The sequence below is a fragment of the Scylla paramamosain genome, chromosome 26 (assembly GCF_035594125.1).
Source record: "Scylla paramamosain isolate STU-SP2022 chromosome 26, ASM3559412v1, whole genome shotgun sequence".
In the NCBI taxonomy this organism is placed as follows: Eukaryota; Metazoa; Arthropoda; class Malacostraca; order Decapoda; family Portunidae; genus Scylla; species Scylla paramamosain.
In genome coordinates this window covers 11558028-11585000 of record NC_087176.1, presented here as the reverse complement: position 1 = coordinate 11585000, position 26973 = coordinate 11558028, and the positions used below count along the sequence as shown (strand labels likewise).

Below are 26973 nucleotides of genomic sequence, written 5' to 3'. Positions count from 1 at the left end.
TTGCAGGCTGCCTCGTGTCTTCTCCCCGTAGATTGCTTACTTTATCACTGTGTCTCTATTCCCACCCATCGTACACACAGAGACAGAAAACAGATACGGACGAGAAACTATTTGACTTTATTTATGATATTTTTTTTTACTTTTTTTACCATATTTTGCAGTATCCTTCGTGCCTTCTCTCTGTACATTGCTTTCTTTATCACTATCTATTCTCATCCAGGTTTTATACAGAAAGACAGAGACGGAGAGAAAACAGACAAGGACGAAAGAGAAAGACTGGAATATATTTATGACAGAACAGAGAACATGACAAGTGTCAATATCCCTGAATCCCTGAAAATACATTGGAACAGCGAGCATGTGCGAGGGAGGGTGAGAGGGAACGAGGCGAGACCGTTAGTGATGGAGGAAGAAGAATGGGGGGAGGATTGGATGGGGAAGGCGAGTGTGGGTGATTGCTGACCGAAGGAATAGAAAAAGAAGGAAATCTGGGGAAGGTAGGAAGGAGGTGGCGGGAGAAAGAAGGGCAGGAGACATTAGAGAATTATGAACGTGGTTGTTTGCTTGCGGGAGAGGAAGAAGGGAGAAACTGTGGGAATACTAAAGGAGGTTTGTAACTGGAAGATTGATATGAGGAAAAAATATAGGAAGATTTGGGAGTAACAGGGCGACAGGAAAGTAACTCCTTGCTTGGCTGAGGGAGCAAGAAGGGGAGGAAATTTTGGAAGGATAAGGGAGTTTGTCGCTGGCAGGCTGAGATTGGAAGGAAAGAAAGGGGAGATGTTTGAATGTTTAACCCTTTGACTGCCACTTGCTTCACCTTTTCCTAATTACTACTCTGAGGCATCTTTACTTGTTCTACAGCCACATCGAATCTTGGAACTGGGTACAAATTGCAAAATGTATTCTTTTCATTCATAACTTTCTTGTAGATGCTTATAAAGATTTCATATATTGCATAATTGTGCTGATAATTGTCTTGTATCAAAGTGAAAGGGTTAAAGGAGAATGTGTATTTGCTGGGTGAAAGAAAAAGAAGTACAATTTTGGAGGACGGTAGATTAAGTGGTTGGTTGCTGGCTGCTTCAAATGGGGAGAAAGAAAGGGGTAGGATATATGGGGACACTGTAAGGGGAGGGGGATATGGCTGTCGTGTGTGCGTGGAATTAAAAAATGGGAGGTTATCTGAGAAAGGTTAAGGAAGGGAGACATAGCTGCTGGCTGGGAGGGGACCGAAGAAAGAGATGGATAGAGGGGAAGAAGACTTGAAGGGGATTAGATGGGAGAGGGGGCGATGCTGACTGAGGAACGGGGAGAAGGGAATAGGGGGGAGTCGACGCATGAAAACCCCCACACGATCCTTCAATATCATCGTCACTTCACACCATATTTCATCCTTTAATCTCTTCCTTGTCAATTTTGCGGTGAAGCGTTCAACCCTTCGACGCCATTTTTCATGCAGGCGCGCCCCCTCTCCCCCCCTGTCTCCCACAATGGTTGTAGGGCGCGGGTTGTGGCCTTGCGTGATGAAGGGACGTGATAATGAGGAGATTTGTAACATTAATCCTCCCCATGCCGTGTCCTCACTCACTGCTAAACTCTGGATCTTTGCCTCTCTGTTTATTCCCTTCCTGTGACTTGAACTGTTTAAGAGAAATATTGCTACATTTCCTACTTAGTCCTCAATCTTTGCCTGTTTCTCTCTCTCTCTCTCTCTCTCTCTCTCTCTCTCTCTCTCTCTCTCTCTCTCTCTCTCTCTCTCTCTCTCTCTCTCTCTCTCTCTCTCTCTCTCTCTCTCTCTCTCTCTCTCTCTCTCTCTCTCTCTCTCTCTCTCTCCTTCCTGTGACGAACTGCTTAAGAGGAAGGTATTCCGGCAAAAGACAATATATTTATTTTATTTACTTCCTATTTACTCTTCACTTTCGTCCACTGGTAAACTCTGGAATTGGGGCTGCTTCCGTTTTCTTCCCTTTTTTCCTTTCCTGTGACTTTAAGTATGTAAGAGGCAAGAATCTTCGTACAAGACTTTACACTCACTTTCTACTCACTCTTACCCTTGTCCTGTCCATCTCACAAAGTTAATCAGTGCCTTCATTCTTTCATTCCCTTGGCAAACTCTGGAACTCTCCGCCTATTCCTGTTTTTCTTCCCTTCCTATGACTTTCTGTTTCAAGGGAAGAGTGTCTGCACATTACTAGAGATAAACTGAGAAAAGAACAGAGAAAAAAAAAAAAAGACATAGATCATGAGAGAAAGAGGATAAAACTCAAAACTACGTAAATTAAATGAGAAATAAACAAAGATCATGAAATCACACAGAAGTAAATAAATTATCAGAAAACTGACCTGGAAATTATAAACAGAACGTATTAGACAGAAAGAAAACTATGTAAACGAAACGAGAGAGAGAGAGAGAGAGAGAGAGAGAGAGAGAGAGAGAGAGAGAGAGAGAGAGAGAGAGAGAGATCATACAGAAATAAATAGATAAACAGGAACCTGACTCGGAAATCATAAGAAAAACGGATAAAACACGAAACTACGACAACAAAGCGAAAGGAAATAGAAGCAAAGATCAGAAAATCATACAGAAATAAATAAATAACCAGGAACCTGACGGGGAAATCGTTACAGATGCGAGGACACACGAGAATCACGAAAGAGAGAAAAAGAAAACGGAGGGAAAGCAGACAAGATAATCACAAAAAACAGGGTCGCGTTCACATCAAACTCCTGTGATTACAAATTCATGTCATTACAGCAATAATCACTGGGTTTTACGGGCGGCCTGGCTGACACGTGTTACCTTAGCTAGTAGTAATAGTAGCAGTGTCTTGTATACCTTTGTGCCCTCATTTACTCTCATCTCAAAGTAAAAGTGATGATTTAAGCCCATAACCTCGACGCTACATCAGTAATCATTGGTGTTTTATTTCTGCTCACCCTGCCATCTGTTAGCTAGTAGTAATAGTAATAGCGTTTCGTGTGCCTTTGTGCCCTTATTTACTCTCATCTCAAAGTGAAAGTGATGAACACAGTTGATTTAAGCCAATAAACGTCGGCGTTACATCAATAATCACAGGTGTTTTATGTCTGGTCAGCCTGCCTTGTGTAACCTCAACTTATAATAATAGTAATAGTGTCTCGTATGCCTTTGTGCCCTCATTAACTATCACCTCGTAGTAAAAAGGGATAGATACCGTTGATTTAATCCTATCCGTGGCACTCGGGTATCTCCCCATTATCTACCTGTAGTCATTATCGTAAAGGTAAAGGTGTGTAATTACAGTTTCCTCAGCGGGATAGTGATTATAAATACCAGGAGAAATTATCCGTGGTGAGATTACTTTTTGGGAAGCATAATCTTGTTTGTGAGAGAAGGTAGAGATGATTAACCGAGCCTTAGTAAACAAAACGTATCTCTCTCTCTCTCTCTCTCTCTCTCTCTCTCTCTCTCTCTCTCTCTCTCTCTCTCTCTCTCTCTCTCTCTCTCTCTCTCTCTCTCTCTCTCTCTCTCTCTCTCTCTCTCTCTCTCTCTGCGTGACAAGGAGCATAGCGTGAGGGAGGTCAGCGTATCACTAACTCTCAGTAATTGTATGAACGGCCGCGTGTGAGGGTGTATCGAACTGTGTGTGTGTGTGTGTGTGTGTGTGTGTGTGTGTGTGTGTGTGTCGTGATGTCATAACTTTCTTAGTCTTGTTTCTCTTCTTGGTTATATTCTCTCTCTCTCTCTCTCTCTCTCTCTCTCTCTCTCTCTCTCTCTCTCTCTCTCTCTCTCTCTCTCTCTCTCTCTCTCTCTCTCTCTCCAAACATGAATTTTAGTACACACCGACTATGCCTCCTTGTGTGTGTGTGTGTGTGTGTGTGTGTGTGTGTGTTCAAACTCCAGAAGAAAAAAAGGAAACGAGGCAGCCAAGATTGAAAAAAACCACAAAAGCATAAAAAATAAGAAAAGAGAACACGCACAAAAAAAATCTCGTGAAAAGAAGTGAGGCGATGCGAGGCGAAGGGGAAAAAAAAAAAAAAAATATATATATATATATATATATATATATATATATATATATATATATATATATATATATATATATATATATATATATATATATATATATATATATATATATACAGATAACAAACATACATTTTCCTAGTTCTTCTATAAAAAAAAAGTTTCCTTCAAAAAGATACCACTTATGACACGGACCACCTCCTCCTCCTCCTCCTCCTCCTCCTCCTCCTCCTCCTCCTCCTCCTCCTCCTCCTCCTCCTCCTCCTCCTCCTCCTCCTCCTCCTCCTCCTCCTCTTCCTCTTCCTCCTCCTCCTCTCTTTCCTACCCACCCTACGTTCCTCCTCCTCTTCCCCTCACATCCATCCATCCATCCTCCTCCTCCTCCTCCTCCTCCTCCTCCTCCTCCTCCTCCTCCTCCTCCTCCTCCTCCTCCTCCTCCTCTCCCCCCCTCTATTCTTGTAGCTAAAAAAAAAAATGGGAGGAAAAAAGTAGATAGCCATTCTTAGAGCAAAGATGAAATATGTGGAGACAGACTCAAGGGTTATCGGAGGCTGTGTGGTGGTGGTGGTGGTGGTGGTGATGGTAGTGGTGGTGTCATCGATAACAGAAGAGGCGCCTTTTGATCCCCTGCGGCATCCCTGGGGGCGGCGAGGAGATTAGAAAAGAGACGAAGAAAAAGTGGGTGGGGTGTACTGAAGCGATGGTGGTAGACAAAGATTGAGGGTGAGGAAGGGAGAAGGTTGAGAGAAACAACTTTGTAATAAGGAAGATAGAAGGAAAAGAGGTGTTGGAGAAACTCAGCTAAAGAGTGGACAAGATACAGTATATTAAAAACACAAAACTATAAAGGAATAAAGGAGGTAGAGTAGAGAAAATGTAAAAACAAACAGAAAGTAGATAGGAAAAAAAAGATAGAACAATTTTGCAGAAACTGGATTAAAGTGTAGGGAAGATAACGTAGAGTAAAGCACACAAGCCTATGAGGAGATTAAGAAGGAAGGATAAAGAAAATATAAAAACTGAGACACTAAGCAAAAAAATGAAAAAAAAATAAGGTAGAACATTTTTGCAGAAACTAAACTAAAGAGGAGGCAAAGGAAAGTGCATTAAAAAACATAAGAATACAATAAATGATATAGGAAAGAAGCTAAACAGAAACATTTAGAGCAGAAGGAGAAAAATTTAAAGTCAAGTATTGGTTAGAGTAAACTGAAGAGAGTACAAGAGAAAGTAGATTAAAAAAGAGAAAATAAAACTCCATGTGTAAAGGAAGGTTAAATAAAGAAAGTATGCAGAGAAATACTGAGAAAAACCAGAAAGTTATTGAATGAAAGAATGAGTGTAGGAGAAAGAGAGCGGAAGAGAAAATTATGCGAATTGGGAATATAGAAAGGAAAGAAAGGCAAGAGGGAAAAACCTGAAGGAAGAAAGAGAGGAAAGGAAAGGCAATGAATGAGGAGCTGACCCAAGAGGAAACTTATGCGAAGAAAAAAATAAATAAAGAAAGAAAGAAAGGAATGGAGAGGAAGGAAATGACGAAGAAAGGAAGCAAGGAAGGAAGAGAGTACAAAAACCTGATAGGATGGAGGGAAGGAGGAGTAAAAATTAAAGAAAAAGGAGAAGCAAGGAAATGAGGCGATATTAGAGGAACCAAAAAGCGAAAACGGATGAAATAAAGGAGAGAGAATAAAAAGATGGAGAAAGCGGATTGAGGAAATTGGAGAAAACGATTAACAGAGAAACAACACCAGAAGTTATTTTTAAGAATGTGTTTTTACGAATCTTTTTTTTTTTTTCGACCTCCTCTTTCCTGTTTCGCGAATTTCAAATAACAGGAAAACAGCAAACAAGAGTTATGTTTTTTTCTGCATTTTACTGAAAGTCTTTATTAATAACGTTAATGGAAAGACACTAGGCGGTGTTTTATTTCCTTTTATTGCTTTTCTGCCATTTCTGTACATTATGGAAAAGGAAAATGTTATAATTCTGTTTTTTTTATTTTTTTTTTTTATGTCGTTTAATGGAGAAGCTAATACGGAGTTCGTTTCCTTTTTTTACAGTTTTTTTTTCCCTCTTTACTGGTGTATGTATCGTTTATGTAGAGTTAAACTAAGATGATAAGTAACACACACACACACACACACACACACACACACACACACACACACACACACACACACACACACACACACACACACACACACACACACACTTCTAGGTCACACGGTCCTCAAAACTTCGGCAGCTCTGGAAGACAGACGCTTTCTTTGTGAATAAAACATTGCAAAGCTTAAAGAGACACATCGTTTGGGTCGATTTTCATGAATAAGTCAAGAATTGGCGAGCACAGGGTATCGAATTCTCTTTGTTTGCAATTTTATACATCAAGTGCTAAAAAAAACACACACACACACACACACACACACACACACACACACACACACACACACACACACACACACACACACACACACACACACATGTAGGTCATCAAGTTATCCGAAAACCTCTGAAATAGAAAAAGGAATATCAATTACCATTACCCAAGAACTTTCGTGTCATTATTTCTTGATGTTCGAGTGACAGAAAACAAAGAAGTAACTGTATCATTCATTGACGCAAGTAGAAGCGAACCAGTGGATGGAAAAACAAAACGTAGACAGAAAAACAAAACCTCCACTAGTTGCTGTGCAGGAAAGTTGGCATTATTTCCGAGCCTTAATTCAGGTCAATGCAACTCAGTGAAACTCAATCACGTATTTGCATCAAGATAGACAGAGTGCAAGATACCCCACGCCTCACTGGCCGCCGCCCCTCTGCCCACATCACCAGCTGAGCGTGAGTGGAGGTCGTAGTCATTACATCTTCGTTTGGCTCGGAACACGCTGCTGCTCCCCACGCTCCAGGGCGACCCCGACAAGTAATTTAGAGACAGGTCATTCCTTCCCGACACGTGACTCCCGACATGTGACCCCAGACAGGTGGACCTCTTGCCGACAAGTAATCCCCACAGATGACCTCTTCCCTACTGGTAACTCAGGTTGATAATTGACAGATAATTCTGATATGTAATTTCATACAAGTAACTCAGGACAGGTAATTCCCGACAGGTAAACTCACAGATAATTCCCGACACTTATTTCCCAACAGGTAACGCAAACATGAAGCCCCGACTCCCGACAGTTAGACCACGGTCGGTAATCCAGACAGGTAATTCCGACAGTTAGCCTTTGACAGGTAGTCCCGACAGGTAACCCCTTCCCGGCTGTTTGTCCCACGACGGATTAGGGACAGGTGTGTTTCGTGTATTGCAGCGTGTCGTGAGAATTAGAGGGGAAAGATTACATAGAGAGAGAGTAAGTTAGGTTTTGGTAGATTTAGGTTAGGTTTGGTTAAGTTAGGGTTGGTCAAGTCAGTTATAGATATAGTAGATTCTAATATCTTTAATGTTTGTCTTCGTATCTATAATTTGTTTTAGTTTTATGCATCACTTGGTACACTTATGTATTCCAGAAGCAAGCGAGTAAATAAACATACATAGCAAAACATCAACTGCGGTGGCCTGGAATAAATGTGGAACTTGTGGAAATTCAAGGCTGGCGGAAGTCTTACCCCCTGCAGTTGAAATCGTAAAGGCCGAGGGTGATTATATCTATCTAACTTTTGTAATGTTCTCTGTCCGCGGGGTCGTGTTTCGCGTATCGGCTTTTCACGGTTCGCTTCTCGTGTATATCTATGTTGGGTTAATTCGTGGCGTTTTCCCCTCGTAGTTTTGTGGTTGTGCTGGTGCGCCGGGCAGTTTGGAATAATTTGTTGCAATGTTTGAGGTTGGTGTGTTGCTTTGCTTTTGCCTTGTTTCGCTCGTGTCTGGATTGATCAGTGTGTTCATTTGCATGGCTTGTGTGGCCCCGCTTGTCCTGTGTGTGTGTGTGTGTGTGTGTGTGTGTGTGTGTGTGTGTGTGTGTGTGTTGTGTTTGAATATATCACCTTCCTTTCACCGTCTCTCTCTCTCTCTCTCTCTCTCTCTCTTCTCTCTCTCTCTCTCTCTCTCTCTCTCTCTCTCTCCTCTCTCTCTCTCTCCTCTCGCTCTCTCTCTCTCTCTCTCTCTCTCTGCTACAAAGCATTTCATTGTCTAAGAATAAAGAATACAATCCTTTCTCATCTTCTTACGTTCATTACCTGTCCTCTTCCTTCATTACCTGCCTCACTCCTATTCACCACGTCACTTCCTCATTCCCTTCGTCACCTTGTCTCTCACATCCACCGTCAGACTTAGGAATATCCCTTCATTCTATCTTACTTCCATTCCCTTTCTACCTACAATTCTCTCTTTCAACCCTCCCGCTCACGCCATCTACTCATTCCCCTCCTCGCCCTGTCTTTCACCCCCACCCCACCATTAGTCTATCATATCTTCATTCCAATTCCTCCTATAACCCTCACTTTCACCTCACTCGCTCACGTCACCTACTCATTCCCTCCGTCATCCTCTCTGCCCCATCCACCGCCAGACTCATGAATATGGCGGGCACATAAACATTCATAGCCCAACTGATCCAGCAATGATCCTGCAACACTCGCCGCGCGTCGGTCACCCCGCCGCCTGATCCTCACCAATCACTTAATGTATAAATATGCAAAGCCCCGCCGCGCTCCCCTCGCCCCTATCCCCGAGGCTACAGGGGCGGGAATGCCTCGCGCGTGGCTCCTGCCGGGGAAATTTATCACATGAGGGTTGTAGTGTTGCGTTGACGTTCATTAATATGGCGCTCGTCGGTGGGTTTAAGGGAGGAGGACGAGGTGGAGAGAGAGAGAGAGAGAGAGGAGGAGAGGAGAGAGGAGAGAGAGAGAGAGAGAGAGAGAGGAGAGAGAGAGAGAGAGACGAGGGACCAAGGCTGGAACAACGTAAGAATAAAGATAGATATCAAAGTAAAGGAACAGTGAAAGGGAAGGACACGAGAGATGAGAAACTGAACAGTGTAAAGGGGAAAAATGAAAGCGAGAATAACACTTAGAATTAAAAAGAGACGAGTTAATAAACAGTGTAAATGATAAAATGAATAAAAATATCCAGAAACAGCAAGCTGTAAAAGAAAGAAAGACACTAAAAAAAATGGAGGATACAAAGTAACAGAGAAGGAAAGAAAAAATCAGAGGAAGTAACACGAAAAAATAGGAAAAAAAAAGAAGTAACAGGAAAAAAAGAGAGAAACGAAAGAATATAGACATTAAGTAAAGAAACAAAAGAAAATTAAATAAACATAGAAACGAAAAAAGTGCAAGTAAAAAAAAAATAGGAAAAAAACAGCAAAAAAAAGTAGTAACACAAAATAATAATAACCAAAAGAGACACCAAATAAAATAAAAAAGAAAATAAGAAAGAGAAACAAAAAAGAAAAGTAAGGAAGACAAAAACGAAGAAATAACACAAAACACAATAATGACGAGAAAAGCGGAGAGGAAAAAGAAAAGAAAAGGACACCAAAGAAAGATAAACAAACGGAGCGCAACTGCAAAAAAGGAAAGGAACACCGGCGAAGTAACAGATGTAGTTCAGATTACACAACACTGGAAGATCACCGTAATCAAACGCGCCACGTATATATAGACACCCGGACCAGATATAGACACCCGGACCAGAATAGCGCCGCAAGTTAGACGACAAAGGGACGAACGGGGCGCAGAAACGAAAGCGGATCCGAACACACCCGAGAAGGAAACTGAAGGGAATCGAACCCTAATCGTCCTCAACAAACCTTATCACTACTTCTCCCGGCCCTTCAGCAGTAGTAGAGGTGGTGGTGGTGGTAGTAGTAGTAGTAGTAGTAGTAGTAGTAGTAGTAGATAGTACCTCATATCCTACAATAAGGGTAATAGTGGTAACAAAAGTACTGTTAGTTGTACAATAAGCACGTCTCTTCTCCCTTCTGCAGTAATAGTAGTAGTGTAGTAGTAGTAGTAGTAGTAGTAGTAGTAGTAGTAGTAGTGAGAAGAGAAGGAGGAGGTGATGGTGGTGTAGTGACAGTAGTAATAGAAGCAGTAGTAGTAGAAGTAGTAACGCAACAGTAGTAGCCCATAACCTGAGTATCCTTCCTTTCGGCTGCAGTAGTAGTAGTGGTAGTAGAAGCAGCAGCAGCAGCAGCAGCAGCAGCAGTACAGTAGACGACCATAGCTTTAACGACCTTCCTTCCGTCCCCCTTCCCGCTGTCACCTAAATTTCACGTGCGTGTGTGCGTTTAGACCCTTAGTGGTTAATGATGTGTACTTGTGTCGTGTGTTTAGAAAAAAATTGTCCCTACCTCACTTTAGTTGCGTAAAAAATAATAACAGAGGGACATCACTTCCCCTCCTGGGCATTAATTTGGGTGGGAATTAAAGGTCCCGCGCAACGTTATAGCGTCCCGTTGTGTGATAGAGGAGTAAGTCTTTGTCAGCCTGATGGTGTTGTTGCTTCCCGTCCTTTGCTTTAAGCGAGGAGGATGTTGATCAGCTTTAAAAATTTCAAAATCTTATGATATTTACTGGAATAATTCGCTTCTGAGGGCTTATGGAGTTGGGGCGACGAAAGTAATAAAAGTAACTGGTATTGTAGTAATATAGATATGATTGAATTAACTGGTGAGTGATCGAGCATTATGAATAAACTAAAAATGTCGTTTAATTGTAGTTCTTAACAAAAAAAAAAAAAAGTGAATGAAGGCGTTCTAGTAGGGTATTGCAGTTTAGTTTTATCTGTCTTGGTACTCACTAGAACACTTCAGATCACAGGCTGGCAGAATACAATCAAAGCGCTGCAGCAGGGAAATGTCATTACTTTAAGCTTACTGGAGGGGGTTGTATTTATAGACATCACGTAAATAGTTCGTCATAAGAAGAGGGAGGAAATAAAATCCAGTGGAATATTAAAATAAGTGAATTAACGCATGTCGACAAAATGGACAAGAGCAAACAAGTCGCAGGAGGGCAGAAAAAAAACAGAATCACGGAGAAATCCCGAGCGATATTACTACTTAATGGGAGCAATATTTAGAAAGGATACACAAACCGTTCAAGTCACAGGAAGGTAGAAAACAAAATGACGCACCACTGACAGTATCGGGAAGGGTTAAGATGCTCTGTACCTTGCTGTAAATAAGTTATAGCGTATATTACAACCCCTACGGCTCTCCTTACTACCCCGGGGACTGTAGGGAGGGTTCAAAGTCTCTACATGGGGGGGGGACGAAGGGGGGAAGTTGCCATTTATTCCCACTAATCCTTTATGCGGATGGAGACGTAAACAATTCGGTTGAACGGGGAGAGGCGGCCGCTTCCATCACCGCTGAGAAGTTAGTCCGAACTTCCTTCCTCTCCCTCGTAATCTTCGCATTACTCGAAAAATGGCCACAGTTTCCTCTAATTTTTCTCCCCCGCGCTGCCGTCCAAGTGTGGATGTAAATATTGTGGATGGCTTGAGCGTCAGCACTTTGGGGAGACTATATACCTTCTCTCCCTCCTCTCCCTTCCCCGTCAACCTCTCCCGCTCTCCTTTCCTCTCCCTGTCCCTATCCGTCAATCATTTCTATTCCCCCCATCCTGTATCTCGCTCCCTTCATCCCTTTAAGTATCTGTTTTCCCCTCTCGTCTTCCTTTTTGAGTCTGTTTGTCATTCGTATGCTTATGTCACCTTCCTTCTTGTTTTGTCTTCATCTTCACTTTTTTCTTCCTACTTTCTTTCTTGCTCTCTTTTCGTGGTTTATCAGTTACTCCTTGTTCTTCGAGGTCTGTCATTCCTCTGTTTCCATTCCTGCTTTCTTCATTTTAAGTTCTTCCTGTTTTTGTGTTTTTTTTTATCATTTTTTTGTAACAATTTTCCTTTCTTCCTTGTTTCTTTTCCTGGGCATATCAATTATTCCTTCTTGTTCTTCCTCCCTCAAGTATCTCTCTTCTTTTTTTCCTTCCACGTTCTTCCTTCCTTCGTCTCCTTCATTCTCTATGGTTATTATGTCTTTCTCTTCCCCCTTTCTTGTTCTCCATTCTCTCGTCTGATTCATCCATTTCGCCTTCCCTCTCCCTCCGCTTATTCTTATTTGCTTCCTTCGTTTTCTTCAGTGTATGTTCTTACCCTCTCCATCCTTCCCCTCACTTCCCGTCAATTTGGCATTCCTCCTTCATATTTCCCCCTTCTCTCCTCTCCCCTTCTTCCTCCTTCAATCATTCCTCTTTCCTCCTTTTCCCCCTCTCTCCTCTCCCTTCCTTCCTCACTTCCTCTTTCAATCATTTCCCTCTCTTCATTCCTTCCTCTCCTAACCTTTCCTCTTGCATCTTCCATCCTTCCTCTCTTATTTCTCCCTTTCTGTGTCTCCTCTCACCTCTTTTCACATTCACTTTATCTATTCCTATTCGTTCTCACCACTTTTTTTTCTGCCTACATTTTCCCTCTCTCTCCCTGTCTCTTCCTTTCTCTTATCTCTTCTTATCGACTCTGGTTTTTTATCTGTGTTTGTTTACCTTTCCTGGCGTGTTGTATCCTTTTCTTATTGTTTTCCATGCGTATTTTCTGTGATACAAACCTCCCTTCCTTCTCTTTGTCCTCTCCACCCTCCCACTCAGCGCCATCTATGAATAAAATGCACAAGTCCCTTCGAATATGAAAACTTTTGGATACGACACACCAAAGTAAAACACAGACACTGCTTCTATAAATCCCACTGAATATATAAGGACTACTTACCTTCATAAATTCACAGGGAAGTAACGCTCGGTGATCGCCAGTTCCCTGCATACTTTAGCCCAGCGTTTCTCCTGCAATGGCACCTCAGTTTGAGTTTTACCTTCAGGAGTTCCCCTTCAGGAGGTTGGAATCGAGCGGGTCAGGGGGAGGGAGGAAAGTTGCCAGCACGAAGCCGTTTGGGTAAAAGTGCTCATTCTCCCAAGATTTTATCCACGCCTCGGGTTTTTCGAGTCCTACTGCAGGGGGGAAAGAGATTGGGAAAGGTAGTGTTGCGGGAGGTGTGGGGAAAGAGGAGGTGACGGGGAAGGAATCTAGGGAGGGAAGTGTTGGGGAAGGGGGTCGTTGGAGGAGTTAGTGTGGGGAAGAGAAATGTTTGGGGGAGGAACTGTCTAGGTAAGGAAGTATTGGGTAAGAATGATTGTAGGGAGGGTGTTGGAGGTAAGGGTGTAGGGTGGGAGGAGACATTGAAGGAAGGAGGTGAGAAGGGGCACTAGAGGAAGTAATGTTGGGAGGTGTAGAGGAGGTGGGGAGGAAAAGGGTAGATATATGGAAAGGTACTGGAAAGAACTTGTAGGGAGGGAAGTGTTGGGAAGGAAAGAGTCTAGGGAGAGAGGAGACACTGGAGGAGGAAGGAGGGAACAGTAGAGGTGGCGGCGGTGAAGGTGGAATGGCCGGCGTGAGGAAGTGGGGTGCCGTGCTCAGCGACGCTCCGGAAGGGAAATAAAATAATAGTGTCCAACAAGGAGGTTGTCGGGGAAACATTTTGTGCTGGAGGAATTGTAGCACTTCCCGCCCAGTCCTCCTCGTAAAGCAAACAGTATCCTAAAATGATTATATTGCCTCCTCCAACATACCCTGCAGAGATACTGGGCTAAAAATTATAACACACTGTATTGCACGAAAGGAATTCTTGCACCGCCATAAGTTTCAAGGGAAGGTTAAAAAGTCCCTATAACTTTTCGCATAGGACGTGGAGTTGCTAAGGATACCAGAGGAGTTTTACTTGTATCGGCACTGCATTACGTGACACAGCCGGGAAGGCGTGAGATTCGTACTCCTCAAGGCTTTAGATTCCCGTAAGAACTATTTTTCAAAGGCCACAGAGGGGACTAGTCTTGTTCTCACGATGCTTTTCTGTTGATACTGAAGCCGTGTGAAATCACTGCTACACTCTTGGAAACTCCCTTGAAAACGGTAACTCGCAATAGAACCCGGCAAATTACTGATTAGACGGTAAATTACGGAATAAAATGGCGAAATGTTTTAAAATACGGTGTTTAGGGCCACCAAATCTCACCAGTCAGCACCAATCAGCAATCAGGAGTTTCTTTCACGCAGTGTTTTGACCAATCAGTGTCGCGTGGCGCCGCCTTCTGGTGTGGCTGAGTGAACACGACTGCTGGGACCGCGCTAACAGGCACAGAGCAAACAGCATTTGGATTATTCATCTGATGCAGCGCCGGTGACTGAACTGCGGCCTCCTCTCCTGCCTCGCTTTCTTCCCAGCCTGGACTGTTTTCGTTTCATAGATCAGCTCTTGTCTATTCATTTTTGTTCATTTTTATTTATTTATTTATTCATTTTTTTGTCTACATCTACATTTCTCTCTCTCTCTCTCTCTCTCTCTCTCTCTCTCTCTCTCTCTCTCTCTCTCTCTCTCTCTCTCTCTCTCTCTCTCTCTCTCTCTCTCTCTCTCTCTCTCTCTCTCTTATTTATCACTGCCCATTTACTGATCTGTATGTATATTTCTCGATCTATTTGTTTCCATTAATTAGTTTATCTATCTATCTATCTGTCTGTCTGTCTATCGATGATTCATACATATTACACACACACACACACACACACACACACACACACACACACACACACACACACACACACACACACACACACACACACACACACACACACACACACACACACACACACACGCCCACGCACACAGAAAAGATTAAAACCAAATGCATTCTGGGCAAAAATACGAATTCTGTATACGCCGAGAGAGAGAGAGAGAGAGAGAGAGAGAGAGAGAGAGAGAGAGAGAGAGAGAGAGAGAGAGAGAGAGAGAGAGTGTGTCCACAGCACTAAGATTTCCGAATATTGCCTCATGAAAAATATTGAGGTCACAGAAAAGTGAAGCGAAGCAAGACAATACTGCGCCCTCACCCGTCACCTGTTATTCACCTGTCCACCAGCCAAGCAATACCAGAGTGAGTTACATTCAACATTATTCATCAGTGTCAGCACGTATACATATTTATCGAGCAATTAACGTCAAAAACAGGTGTAAATGTGTCTACCTATGAGCGATATTTCAATTTCACAATCGCACATCAAATTAATTAGCACACCTGTGAATTGCTCGGAATTTCGCTGCAGCACGTTCATCTTTCTTAGTCAAAAATATTTGTATAAAAAAGGATGGATACAAATTATATATGAAAAATATAATACTGCTCTTTTTTTCTTTTCAGTTTCTACTGTTTGTGGAGGAAATTATTCAGGGGAAATTTTATATAAAAGCAAACTTGAAAGACGTACAGATACTCATATTTTCCATTTTGAATAATAGAGGAGGGTTTTGCAGGGGGTGGGAGAGACTAAAGGGAGGCAGACTGATCCAAGCTGCCTGGTGCGGGGGAATATAATGGTGGAGGAAATAAGGAAATATGTACATGAATAAACAGTAATGCACGATATAGAATGAGTAAGTGACGTGGTGAATAGGAGTAATAGGAGTGAATAGGAGTGAGGTGAAAGTGAGGGTGAGAGGGAGAGAGGGAATGAAGGCAAGACAGAATGATAAGGGGTAGTTTTCTTAGGCAGTGAAATGGTTCCTAGCTGAGAGAGAGAGAGAGAGAGAGAGAGAGAGAGAGAGAGAGAGAGAGAGAGAGAGAGAGAGAGAGAGAGAGAGAGAGAGTGGAGTATCAGAACGCAAATATATTAATGAGGAGATATATGTGCGTATTGTGAGGAAAGGATGGTGACTAAAAAAAAAAAAAATAGAAACGTAATTTTGTAGTTATAAAAGGCAAGTAACTGAAAGCAGAGAAAGTTTACGCAGGGACAGATAGAGGCAAGAAGTATTCATTGAGGTAGGTAGTGTAGCTGAAGGTGTAGGAAGTATGAAAATAACACGTGCATCAGAAAAGACAAGAAAAATTGAAACTCTTGCATGTCGTCTTTTGCAAACCGTGGCATTAACTTTATTAACTTCACTGCAACAAACAAACCTCACAGAACCAAAAGAAAGAGAAAAGAAGACATGTAAAACCAAAACTTCTGTAAAAATTATACGCAGAAATTAAAGAAAAGGAAAGAAAATTGGTGATATGTATAAAAATTACCTGTCACAAAAATAAAAGAATATAAAAATTGAAATAGAGATGTCTGTAAAATTTGATGTAATGAAAGTTAGAAATAAACTACGTCATTTGTGAAATTATACCATACTGAAAGGAGCAAGTGAAGGAAGAAAATAAGAAATAGAGAACAAAAAAACAAACAAGGGAAGAAAGAAAGAAAGAAAGAAAGAAAGAAATGAGAAAGGAAGAATGAAAAGAAGGAAACAAAACAAAATAAGAAATAAAGAAAGAAATGAAATGGAGTAATATGTAAAATCACATATATATGACATAACAAAAATCTTATCCAAAAATCTTATCCAGCACACAGACAAAACAAACAAAATAAACATACGAGTCATTATCAGAGGAAAGAAACACACAAGAAGAAGAAGAAAGAAAAAATAAAAGAAACAAACAAACAGCAAACAAGGAAAGAAAAAAAGAAAGAAAGAAGGAAGGAAGGAAAGCAGGAAACAAACAAAACAAACAGTCCCTATCAGAGGAAAGAAACACACAATAAGAAAGAAAGCAAGAAATAAGGGAGGAAACAAACAACAAACAAGGAAGGAAAGAAAGAAAGAAAGAAGGAAGGAAGCAGGAAACAAACAAAACAAACAATATAGCAAGTAAGGAAAGAAATGAAATACACAAATATATAAAACCCCAAACGTACCACAAAACGAAAACCTTAACGCAACACACAAGCAAAACAAAGAAAACAAAATCAAAATTCAAAACTCACCACCAGAAGGAAGAAACACACAAATTCCCTCACAATTAACACGAACTCGGGAGGTCACAACCATGACGAAACAACGCCAAATATTTCACCCCAAGGTCAGCGACGAGTGAGGAGACACGACGCACCAACATACTAGTCATTCCATTTCCCTAGCACTCACGACACCTCGGTTCGCCCCCCACCCCCCTTCCCCGCCACCCTCAGTCCTCACCAAATTAGTGTCCGTTTCGTCCTTGGGTAAAAATGACGTGCAGTGCAATAACTAAGGGGAAGGTATTTGAGCGCAATTATACTCCAGTTTTGTTATTACCGCCCACCACGCCAGCCCACGCCTCTGTGACACCCGCACAAGCACCAGGCGCGGGAACGGGAAGGCGTGTTATGCGTGCAGGTTAAGTTACCAAGGCACGCAAGTCCACCCTACGACCTTCTGCGCCTTCTTCCGTTTTCTTTGACGTGTAGTGGCGGTAGAGTGAGAGAAGAGAGAAAGAGCATATTACAACATTCTCTCTCTCTCTCTCTCTCTCTCTCTCTCTCTCTCTCTCTCTCTCTCTCTCTCTCTCTCTCTCTCTCTCTCTCTCTCTCTCTCTCCTTTGACTTTTTTCACAGATTAACAGATTTGCTTTCAAGTGTTAGTTTTATTTTTATTTTTTTCCTCTTTCTCTCTCTTTCTTTATTTATGTTTTCCTTTGTGTTTCTTTTCTTTTCTTTTTTTTGGGGTCGGCTCTGTTTTATTCGCTTATTCCATTCGCTGTTTCGCCTGCCTTTTGTTATTCCTTTCTTTCTGAACCTCTTTTTTGTTATTTTCTTTCTCCATATTTTCCAGACCTTCTCGTTTACGATTTTATGTACAATCATTCTCATTCGCTTCTTTCGTCTTCGTCTTTCACTCTTTTTTTTATTTTTTATTATTATTCACACGCGCAAATGTGTTTTCTTTCTTCGGTCCCTTTCATTCCCGTTTATTCTCTTCCTCCCACTCATTTTCCCGCATTCATTCGTGTTTTGCTCCTCTCCTCCCACCCTTACGTCTTAATTTTATCCTTTATCTTCTTATTTTCTCTCCTACTTTCTTTACCTGTGTTCTTCTCTCTACATTTCTACATTTCTTCTTCTCTTTCTCTTATTCATCTTTTATCCTTTTTTTTTTTTTTTTTTCATCTTCCTCTTCCGTTTGTCTATTTATGTCTATCAGTCTATTCATCTATCTATCTATCTATTTATCCGTTTCTTCTCAATCTGCTTCTCATCTTTCTTATGTCTTTTTTCAATCCATTTCTCTCTCGTGCCATTCTTTTCTTTCATTTTCCTTTACTCTCTCTCTCTCTCTCTCTCTCTCTCTCTCTCTCTCTCTCTCTCTCTCTCTCTCTCTCTCTCTCTCTCTCTCTCTCTCTCTCTCTCTCTCTCTCTCTCTCTCTCTCTCTCTCTCTCTCTACTTTATATGCTTAAATCACCAAAAACTTTCTCCTTTGATTTGCCGCCTTATCTCGAGCAACATTAAATAGTAATAGTGGGTAGAAATAGTCACAGATGGATAGGAGAGCAGTGGACAGAAATAGTATAAATAGAAGAGTGAAATGTGCCTTTTTTTCCAGCGTTTCAGGTCAATTTCCCTTTCCTCTACTCTCTCTCTCTCTCTCTCTCTCTCTCTCTCTCTCTCTCTCTCTCTCTCTCTCTCTCTCTCTCTCTCTCTCTCTCTCTCTCTCTCTCTCTCTCTCTCTCTCTCTCTCTCTCTCTCTCTCTGGAAAACATGTATTGCCTCTCTCCCCTCCAATGTGCTTCCTTTATAGGTGTATTTTTTCCCTTATGTATATAGTTTTTTTTTTTACTCAACTTTCTGATATATGGAGAATTTTCCTGCCTCGTGCCCGGAAAGGGAAAGACAAATTATTTTCTCCATTTCTTATTGATTATTGATGGGTGGTGGTGGTGGTGGTGGTGGTGGTGGCTGAGGTTTTATCATTTATTGGGTTTTTTATTGTTTGTGTCCCTTTTATGCGTCCTGAATACAGCTCTGTGATTTAATGGCCGTTGTGGAGGTGGTGGAGGTCGTGGTGGTAGTAGTAGTAGCTGTAGTAGTAGTAGTAATAGTAGTAGTAGTAGTAATGTAGTACAAGTAATCGTTGTTCTTGTAGTATTAGTAGTAGTAATAGTAATAGTAGCAGTGGTAACAGGAGGATGAAGAGAAGGAGGATGAGAAAAACAGGAAGTTATTGTTTTTGTTTTGTTTTTTTCTGTATATTTTTCAGTCGTTTAATAGTAGCAGCAATAGTAGTAGTAGTAGTAGTAGTAGTAGTAGTAGTAGTAGTAGTAGTTATAGCTGGGTCATCATATCATTTCATTAAAGCTAAAGTGAGTACAAAAAATCTCTCTCTCTCTCTCTCTCTCTCTCTCTCTCTCTCTCTCTCTCTCTCTCTCTCTCTCTCTCTCTCTCTCTCTCTCTCTCTCTCTCTCTCTCTCTCTCTCTCTCTCTCTCTCTCTCTGCGCTACATAAGCCTCTTTCCCTGTCCCTTTTTTCCCCACATCCCTCCCTCCGTCTACCCTAATTTCTGGGGTAAATACTTCACCGTAAAACTTGCTGAAGACAAAACTTTGACGCAAGGAAGAAAACGACATTGTGAAACTTACGTCGTTTGTGTGACTGAGAGGAGAGAGAGAGAGAGAGAGAGAGAGAGAGAGAGAGAGAGAGAGAGAGAGAGAGAGAGAGAGAGAGAGAGAGAGAGAGAGAGAGAGAGAGAGTACAGATATCAGCATAAGAGCACTGACATTTGACATACTCGTAAGACAGTTACAGGTTGTCATTCCCTCCCGTCCAGGTGTTTTAAAGGTTTAAATGATTCCTGGGGAAAAAAAAAATAAGTCTGCTGGAGCTGCCACAATATTTACCACAAGTCCACCTGATTTTAATGAGTGCCAGAAAGACCAATAGTTTTTTTTTTCCCCATTCTTTTTCTTTTCCTTTTTTTAGTTACTGTTATTTTGTTTTCTCTGACTTCCTTTTCGTTTTTATTTCTCTCTCTCTCTCTCTCTCTCTCTCTCTCTCTCTCTCTCTCTCTCTCTCTCTCTCTCTCTCTCTCTCTCTCTCTCTCTCTCTCTCTCTCTCTCTCTCTCTCTCTCTCTCTCTCTCTCTCTCCCGTTTAATTTTCTTTATTGCGTTCTTTAGTTTGTCTTTATTTCATCTCCCATATTCTCATACCCCAAGTTTTTAATTAATCAATCAGTCAATCATTTCACCTCTTACTCGGACTTAATGCTGTCCTATTTTTACTTACCTATCTTATACCTTTTTTCTACTTTAACGCTCAAATCATTCTTCTATCACCATTTTATTGGGAAAAGTAAATAGCTGATACTAGTAAAAACAGTTTAAGTGAAGAGTAGGTGAGAGTAACGAACAGATGCACAGGGACTTCCACGTGTAGGCCTGGTGGCTTCTTGCAGCTTCCATTGTCTTCTAACGTTATGAAAATGAAATCTTTTTTTTTTTTAAGTCTTCACAGTTGCAAGTGTTATTATCTTTCATCTCATACTCACCACCACCATCACCACATCACATCACATACGAGTATGTCACCACCACACACACTTACACCACCACCACCTCACCCATCACACTCCAGCCAAACCTTCACTCACCAAAGAATCCTTCCTCACGCCCTTCTGCCAAAGTGACACTCCGTTTTCATTACACGGGGCGGACTGTGCACCTCTGAATATGCAAGGATGCCGCGTCTCGCCTCTCCAGATGTATTATCCCAGCCGTGCCCTTTGCCCTTAGAGTGACAGGTACGCGTGGCAGGGACGTCTACTATTGGTTCGGCTGGTGACAAGGCGGGACACGAGGTTGAGTGGTGGTGGTGGTGGTGGTGGTGGTGGTGGTGGTAGAGAAGGGTAATACTGAACAGTGATATATATAAGGGAGGAGGAATAGTAAGGAAGGCATAGAGAAGAAAAGATGAATAAAAATAGGAAAAAGAGGAAGAGGAAAAGGAGTTAGAAGAGAAGTGGTAGAGGATACTTGTTAGAGGAGGAGGAGGAGGAAGTAGGAGAGAAAGAAGAGGTGCTAGAGAAGCGGGAGGAGAAGATAGAAGAAAAAGAGAATGTTAAAGGAAGAGGAACAAAACTAGGACAAACTGGTATAAGGAAAAAAGGAGGAATAATAAGAAATTAGAAGAAAGGAAGAAAAATGGATAGGAGGAGGAGAAGGAGGTAGAGAAAAAAAGAAAGTTAAATTAGTTATGCTAGTAGACGGAGCTGAGATAGAAGAGAAAGGACTATAGAAAATAAAGAAAGAAAGAAGAAGCAGAAGGAAGAGTAGCAGTAGACAGGAACAAAGGATAAAGAGGGAGAACAACAGAAAAAAAACATGGAAAGATGGAAAAAGAAGATCAGGAATAGGATAATGGATAATGAAGTAGAGAGAGAGAGAGAGAGAGAGAGAGAGAGAGAGAGAGAGAGAGAGAGAGAGAGAGAGAGAGAGAGAGAGAGAGAGAGAGAATGTAAATAAAAAGGGATGGTGGGAGAAGAATGAGGAAAGAACGTATAAAAGGAAGAGGGGAAGATGTGAATGATTAGATTGATGAGGAAAAGAAGGAAATGTCGGCGACTAATTCATCAAAGAGAGGAAAATTGAAATGTAATGAAAAGTGATGATGCGCCACAGAGAGAGAGAGAGAGAGAGAGAGAGAGAGAGAGAGAGAGAGAGAGAGAGAGAGAGAGAGAGAGAGAGTCCAAGAACAGCAGAAACAAGCAACAACTGTGGAAAAACAATGACAGAAACGCCACCACCACCACCACCACCACCACCACCACGACCACCACCAACAACAACAGTAACAAAAGCAATATTCGACAGCAATCAAGGAAGGGAATGGGGATGTAAGGGAAGAAAAGAAAGGGACAAATGGGAATGGAAAGGAAGATAAAGAGGAGAAAGAGGAAGAGGAAAGAGTAATTGTGTCTTTACTGGAGGATGATGTGTTTGTTTTTATTTATTTAGTGTTGATAATGTGTAACTATTCTCTCTCTCTCTCTCTCTCTCTCTCTCTCTCTCTCTCTCTCTCTCTCTCTCTCTCTCTCTCTCTCTCTCTCTCTCTCTCTCTCTCTCTCTCTCTCTCTCTCTCTCTCTCTCTCTCTCTCTCTCTCTTCATTTGTAATCTTTTCTTCCAAATTCTTAGAGTCCAGCAGTTCCTCTCCTTTGCTCTACATAGCTTCTCTTCCTCCTCCTCCTGCTCCTCCTCCTCCTCTTCCTCCTCCTCCTCCTCCTCTTCCTCTTCCAGAAACCCGGAGATAATCGTCGTTATTTTTTGTTCTGCTTTTTTTTTCCCCCTCAGCTAATGCTCGCCTCTTGTTTATCTTCTTAAGTTGTTTTTCTCAAGCCACTTTTACTCCCCCTCGTGTGTGTGTGTGTGTGTGTGTGTGTGTGTGTGTGTGTGTGTGTGTGTGTGTGTGTATTTCCTTGACTTTTCCTCTCTTTTTTTCCCCTCAATTCACTTCCGTTTGGAGTTTTGTTTCCTAGAGAGTTTGCCTTCCTTCCTTTCTCTCCCCTTTGTGTGTGTGTGTGTGTGTGTGTGTGTGTGACGTAAGAGGAGGCGTGAATGATCCTCGGAATCTGTCTTTTACGCTTAAGTCTATTGATTCCTCTAAGTATTTTTATGGGTTTTATGGCTCATACGCGGACCTCGTGACGCTCTCATCCCTCTCTTATCCCGCCAGACGTCCTCCTTCTCCTCTTGCTCCTCCTTTCGTCCTCTGTGTTATAACCTTCCCTGTCTTCTCACACCCACTCCTCCCCGTCTTCTTTTCCTCTCGAGTCTGGCTCAAAAAAAGATTTCCTTCGCTGTCTGATATGTACCCTCCTCCTTTTCTCTCCTCCTCCTCCTCCTCCTCCTCCTCCTCCTCCTCCTCCTCAGACTCCCACACTCTCTCCATTACGTTCGGAAGTAAAATATCCTGTTCAGTTTTATGGACGAGAAATTTCGGACTACGTTCTTCGTGAATTAAGTTCATTTGCCCTCAGATAACATTTTTCCCTCCCGAGCCTTTTGTTTCTTCCGTGCCAAGGTCTGAAAACAATCTCACAATCTCACGGTGAAAGTCCCAAGGCTCTGTTTCTTTAAGTCGCTAAATCCTAATATTCTTATTCCACGGCGTCTTGTGAATCTCCGTGTAGAGAACGTGTAGTACTGTGAATCTTTCTGACTGACAGGGTTATTAAGAGACCAAGGCAGGAATGGGAAGGACTGGGTTGTATCTTCAAGGCAGGAGACTTTTTCAGATGGCATTTTGAGCGTAATGTATTTGTCTTGGATAGGATTACAGGGGAAATAGTAAGAGTAAAAGCTTATGATATTGTATGGTCACGGAAAAGGATCTGCAGGTATGTTATAGGTGAGTTTGGTGTTATATGTGTCTTTAGAGAGAAATACAGAGAAAAATAAGAACCAATGTACTGGCGTGAAAAAGATTAATTAGTATGTTTTAGGAGAGTGTACTATATCTTATGCGTCTTATAAAGAACAGCAGAGGAAAACAGTAAGGATAAGAAGTAAATATAATCAAGAAAAAAAGTCAGCTGGTACGATAAAGGATAATTCACCATATCAGTCTATCATGTGTCTTGAAAATGATTATAGACAAAAAATAAGGACAAGAGCTAATATATGGCCAAGAAAAAAATAAATTACTGTATTAAAGAACTTTTCATCTTGGAGGGAAGCTTCTGGTGCATAAATAAGCTTTGTTTTGAATACCCGTCACTTGTAAAGTATATGTGTTAGGGAGAAGAGGTACTCGTACAATAGATTACGCTTATGAGGAGGGAGCCATTTCAAGATAGTATTTCAAACATTATCGTATTATGTAAACTTACCAGTGAGTTTTTTTTGAGTAAACAGCGTATTATGTATGTATGTATGTATGTATGTATGTGTGTAGTGTATAGGTATATGTATTTATGTTCTGCTTCTCTTGGATTTTTTCTGTCAGTTCTTTCGTGTCTCTGTGTCTGTTTATCATTGTGTCTTTGTACTGAGAATAGCTTAGTCTTACATTTTGACATTGCTTCTTAGTCTTGATACCGTAAAATTTGCTCTCTCTCTCTCTCTCTCTCTCTCTCTCTCTCTCTCTCTCTCTCTCTCTCTCTCTCTCTCTCTCTCTCTCTCTCTCTCTCTCTCTCTCTCTCTCTCTCTCTCTCTCTCTCTCTCTCTCTCTCTCTCTCTCTCTCAACACTCCCCAGCATCATCCCAGCAGCGTTCAAAGCCTCAATCCACATCCTCAGTCCTCAGCCCTCTCGCCGGCACCCCCAGAGAGCCCTCAGCCCTTCAGCATTCACTAAATATCCTGCAGACACGCTCCCCTCCCCTCCCAAGTCCGCTTCAGAGGCACTTGCGGCGGGGAGAGTCGTGGGTCCTGCCTTTCTCTCCTCCCCTTAGTAAATCCATGACAGGTGAGAGAGTGAAGCAAGTATAAGACCATTCGCCACGTCTTTGAGCTGCAATAAAAGTAATAAATGGAGTCGCTTGCTTGTTGCTGTTGCTTCTGTCTCCCTTCATGTTAATCCTCTTTCCTGATCTGCTCTTGTCTTGCCCCTTCCTTCCTTCCTTCCTGCCTGCCTTCTCTCTCTCTCTCTCTCTCTCTCTCTCTCTCTCTCTCTCTCTCTCTCTCTCTCTCTCTCTCTCTCTCTCTCTCTCTCTCTCTCTCTCTCTCTCTCTCTCTCTCTCTCTCTCTCTCTCTCTCTCTCTCTCTCTCTCTCTCTCTCTCTCTCTCTCTCTCTCTCTCTCTCTCTCTCTCTCTCTCTCTCCACCTGCTACTGCTGCTTCTGTCCTTTCGTTTGTGTTTCTCAGTCAGTCTATCTGTTGTTTCTTACTTAATCCACTTCATCACCCTCTTGTTCCTCTTCCTTCTCTGCTTCCTTCTCTGCTTCCTTCTCTTGCTCCTCCTCCTCCTCCTCCTCCTCCTTGCTTGTTGTGTTCGGTATTGTTATTTTTGGCTTATGTGTCGTCATTGTTTTCCTTGTCGTAGTCTTGCTTTTCCTCCTCCTCCTCCTCCTCCTCCTCCTCCTCCTCCTCCTCCTCCTCCTCCTCCTCCTCCTCCTCCTCCTCCTCCTCCTCCTCCTTTCTATTCTTCTTTCTTCTTATTACACTCTTATTTGTTTTTGTTTTTATACCCACCTTGCCTTTTACACAAACTTAAGGTGTGTCTTAAGACTCCTCCTCCTCCTCCTCCTCCTCCTCCTCCTCCTCCTAAAGAGACTTAACGCGAGGCAAAAGAATCTCGTCAAACCCTAAGCCGACCCAACTCTCTCTCTCTCTCTCTCTCTCTCTCTCTCTCTCTCTCTCTCTCTCTCTCTCTCTCTCTCTCTCTCTCTCTCTCTCTCTCTCTCTCTCTCTCTCTCTCTCTCTCTCTCGGACTTAGCCATGCTTGTCACAGTCCGGGGGTTCGATCGTGGGATGCGGACCTCTTGCCTCTTGCCTCCTGCGCCACTGCTAAATTAAAAATAGAAAATAAAAGGAGTTACTTGGACCTGAAATGTGTGTGTGTGTGTGTGTGTGTGTGTGTGTGTGTGTGTGTGGAGGGAATCATCAACAGCATCAGTTAAAGTTACGAGTGCAGTAATCAAAAAGTGACTAGCAAGTAGATGTTTTAGAGTTCAAAGGTGGGTGGTGCCGGGACGAGCGAGGCCTGGGCGGATCTACTTGGCTGTTATAATTGTCCTGTCACTGCCGAGCCCTGCGCCGCGCCCCAGCTGCTGTTGCTTGGAAGAAAACGAGCACCGGGTGACCAGTGTGTTGCGTTTTCTGTTTTCTGTTTCTTTTTTTTTTTTTTAGGTTAATATAGACTTTCTGGTGACTTCTTAATTATTTTCTCCTATTCTTCGTCTTTTTTTTTTCTTTTTAGTGTGGACTTTCCTGAGCTCTTCTTTATCCTTTTAATACTTAACGTTCTTCTCTTCTTCCTTTTTTAAGTTAATATGGACGTTCTGGAGACTTTTAACTTCTGTATCCCCCTATTCTTCGTTTTGTTTTGTTCTCAAGTTAGTGTGGAATTTCTTGACCTCTTCTTTATCCTTTTTTTTTATATCTAGCCTCCTCCTATTCTTCCTCTCTTCTTAAATTGATATAGACTTCTGGACCTTTTTATTTAGTTTTTGTACAGCTAACATCCTCCCACTCATCCTTTTCTCGTCACCATGTTTCTCTCATTTCTTCCTCAATGCTGCGCTGCTTCCCTCACTGTTTGTTACTTTTAGTCCCCACAAACAGCATAATAAGGACTATTGTCTTCAGTTATTTGTTCTTCCTTTGCTTTCATTTGTGTTCCTTCTCATACCTCTTCTTCCCATACGCTATTTTATTTATCTTACTGTATGTTACTTCACCCCCCCACAAACAACACAGTAAGGAGTAACTAAGAGGTGTGTTGCTATTTGTTTTTCCTTTACTATAGTGTTCTTCCTCCTCTGGGTCCTCCTCCTCCTCCTCCTCCTCTTAAAGACACGCGGAGAAGCAGCAGTAATCGCCCCGCAGACATTTTGATCCCGGCCATTTAAAACTGAGGCAGACCCAGAGAAGGCCGAGGAGGGAGGGAGTGAGGCCACACTTCACGTTCCAACCTGGCAGTGACCGATGCGCGCCCTTCTGGTCACTTCCCGCCTCGACACACTCAAAGAACGGGAAGGAGTAGGGCGGGGAGAGGGACTTGAGGACTTTTGAAACGGGAACAGGAGATGGGAGGGATAGAAGGAGCGATAGAGTGACGGAAGGACAGGGTGAACCTCAGGACGTGTGGACGGAAGGAGGAGGAGGTAAGAGACTAGCAGGAGGGCTGGCTAGATAAGAGGAAGAGAGGAATAGAGGTCTTGGGAATAAGCGGGAAGAGAGATTTTGGAGATGGAAGGACGGGGAGAGGAAGCGAGGAATTGATGGGAGTGGCTGGAGGGAAGGACGAGAGGGAAGGAGTGAGAGTTAAGAGGATGGGAGAGGACGGGCGGGAAAGAGGAAAGGAATAGAAGAGAGAGAAGAGGGAGAGAGGGAGACTTTTCAGAAGGGTGAACGAGAGGAGAGACTAACAAAGCGGAGAAAAGACGGACTAGAAGACTGGAGAAGCAAGAAGGAGGGAGAGGAGAGAGAGAGAGAGAGAGAGAGAGAGAGAGAGAGAG

At 42.3% G+C, this 26973-nt stretch overlaps 1 protein-coding gene across 4 annotated transcripts in view; it reads left to right on the top strand.

Annotated features, from left to right (window-relative positions):
* Nucleotides 1-26973, top strand: part of LOC135113749 (B-cell receptor CD22-like) — a 158555-nt gene that overhangs the window by 11316 nt on the left and 120266 nt on the right. The gene's annotated exons all lie outside the window — the stretch shown is intronic.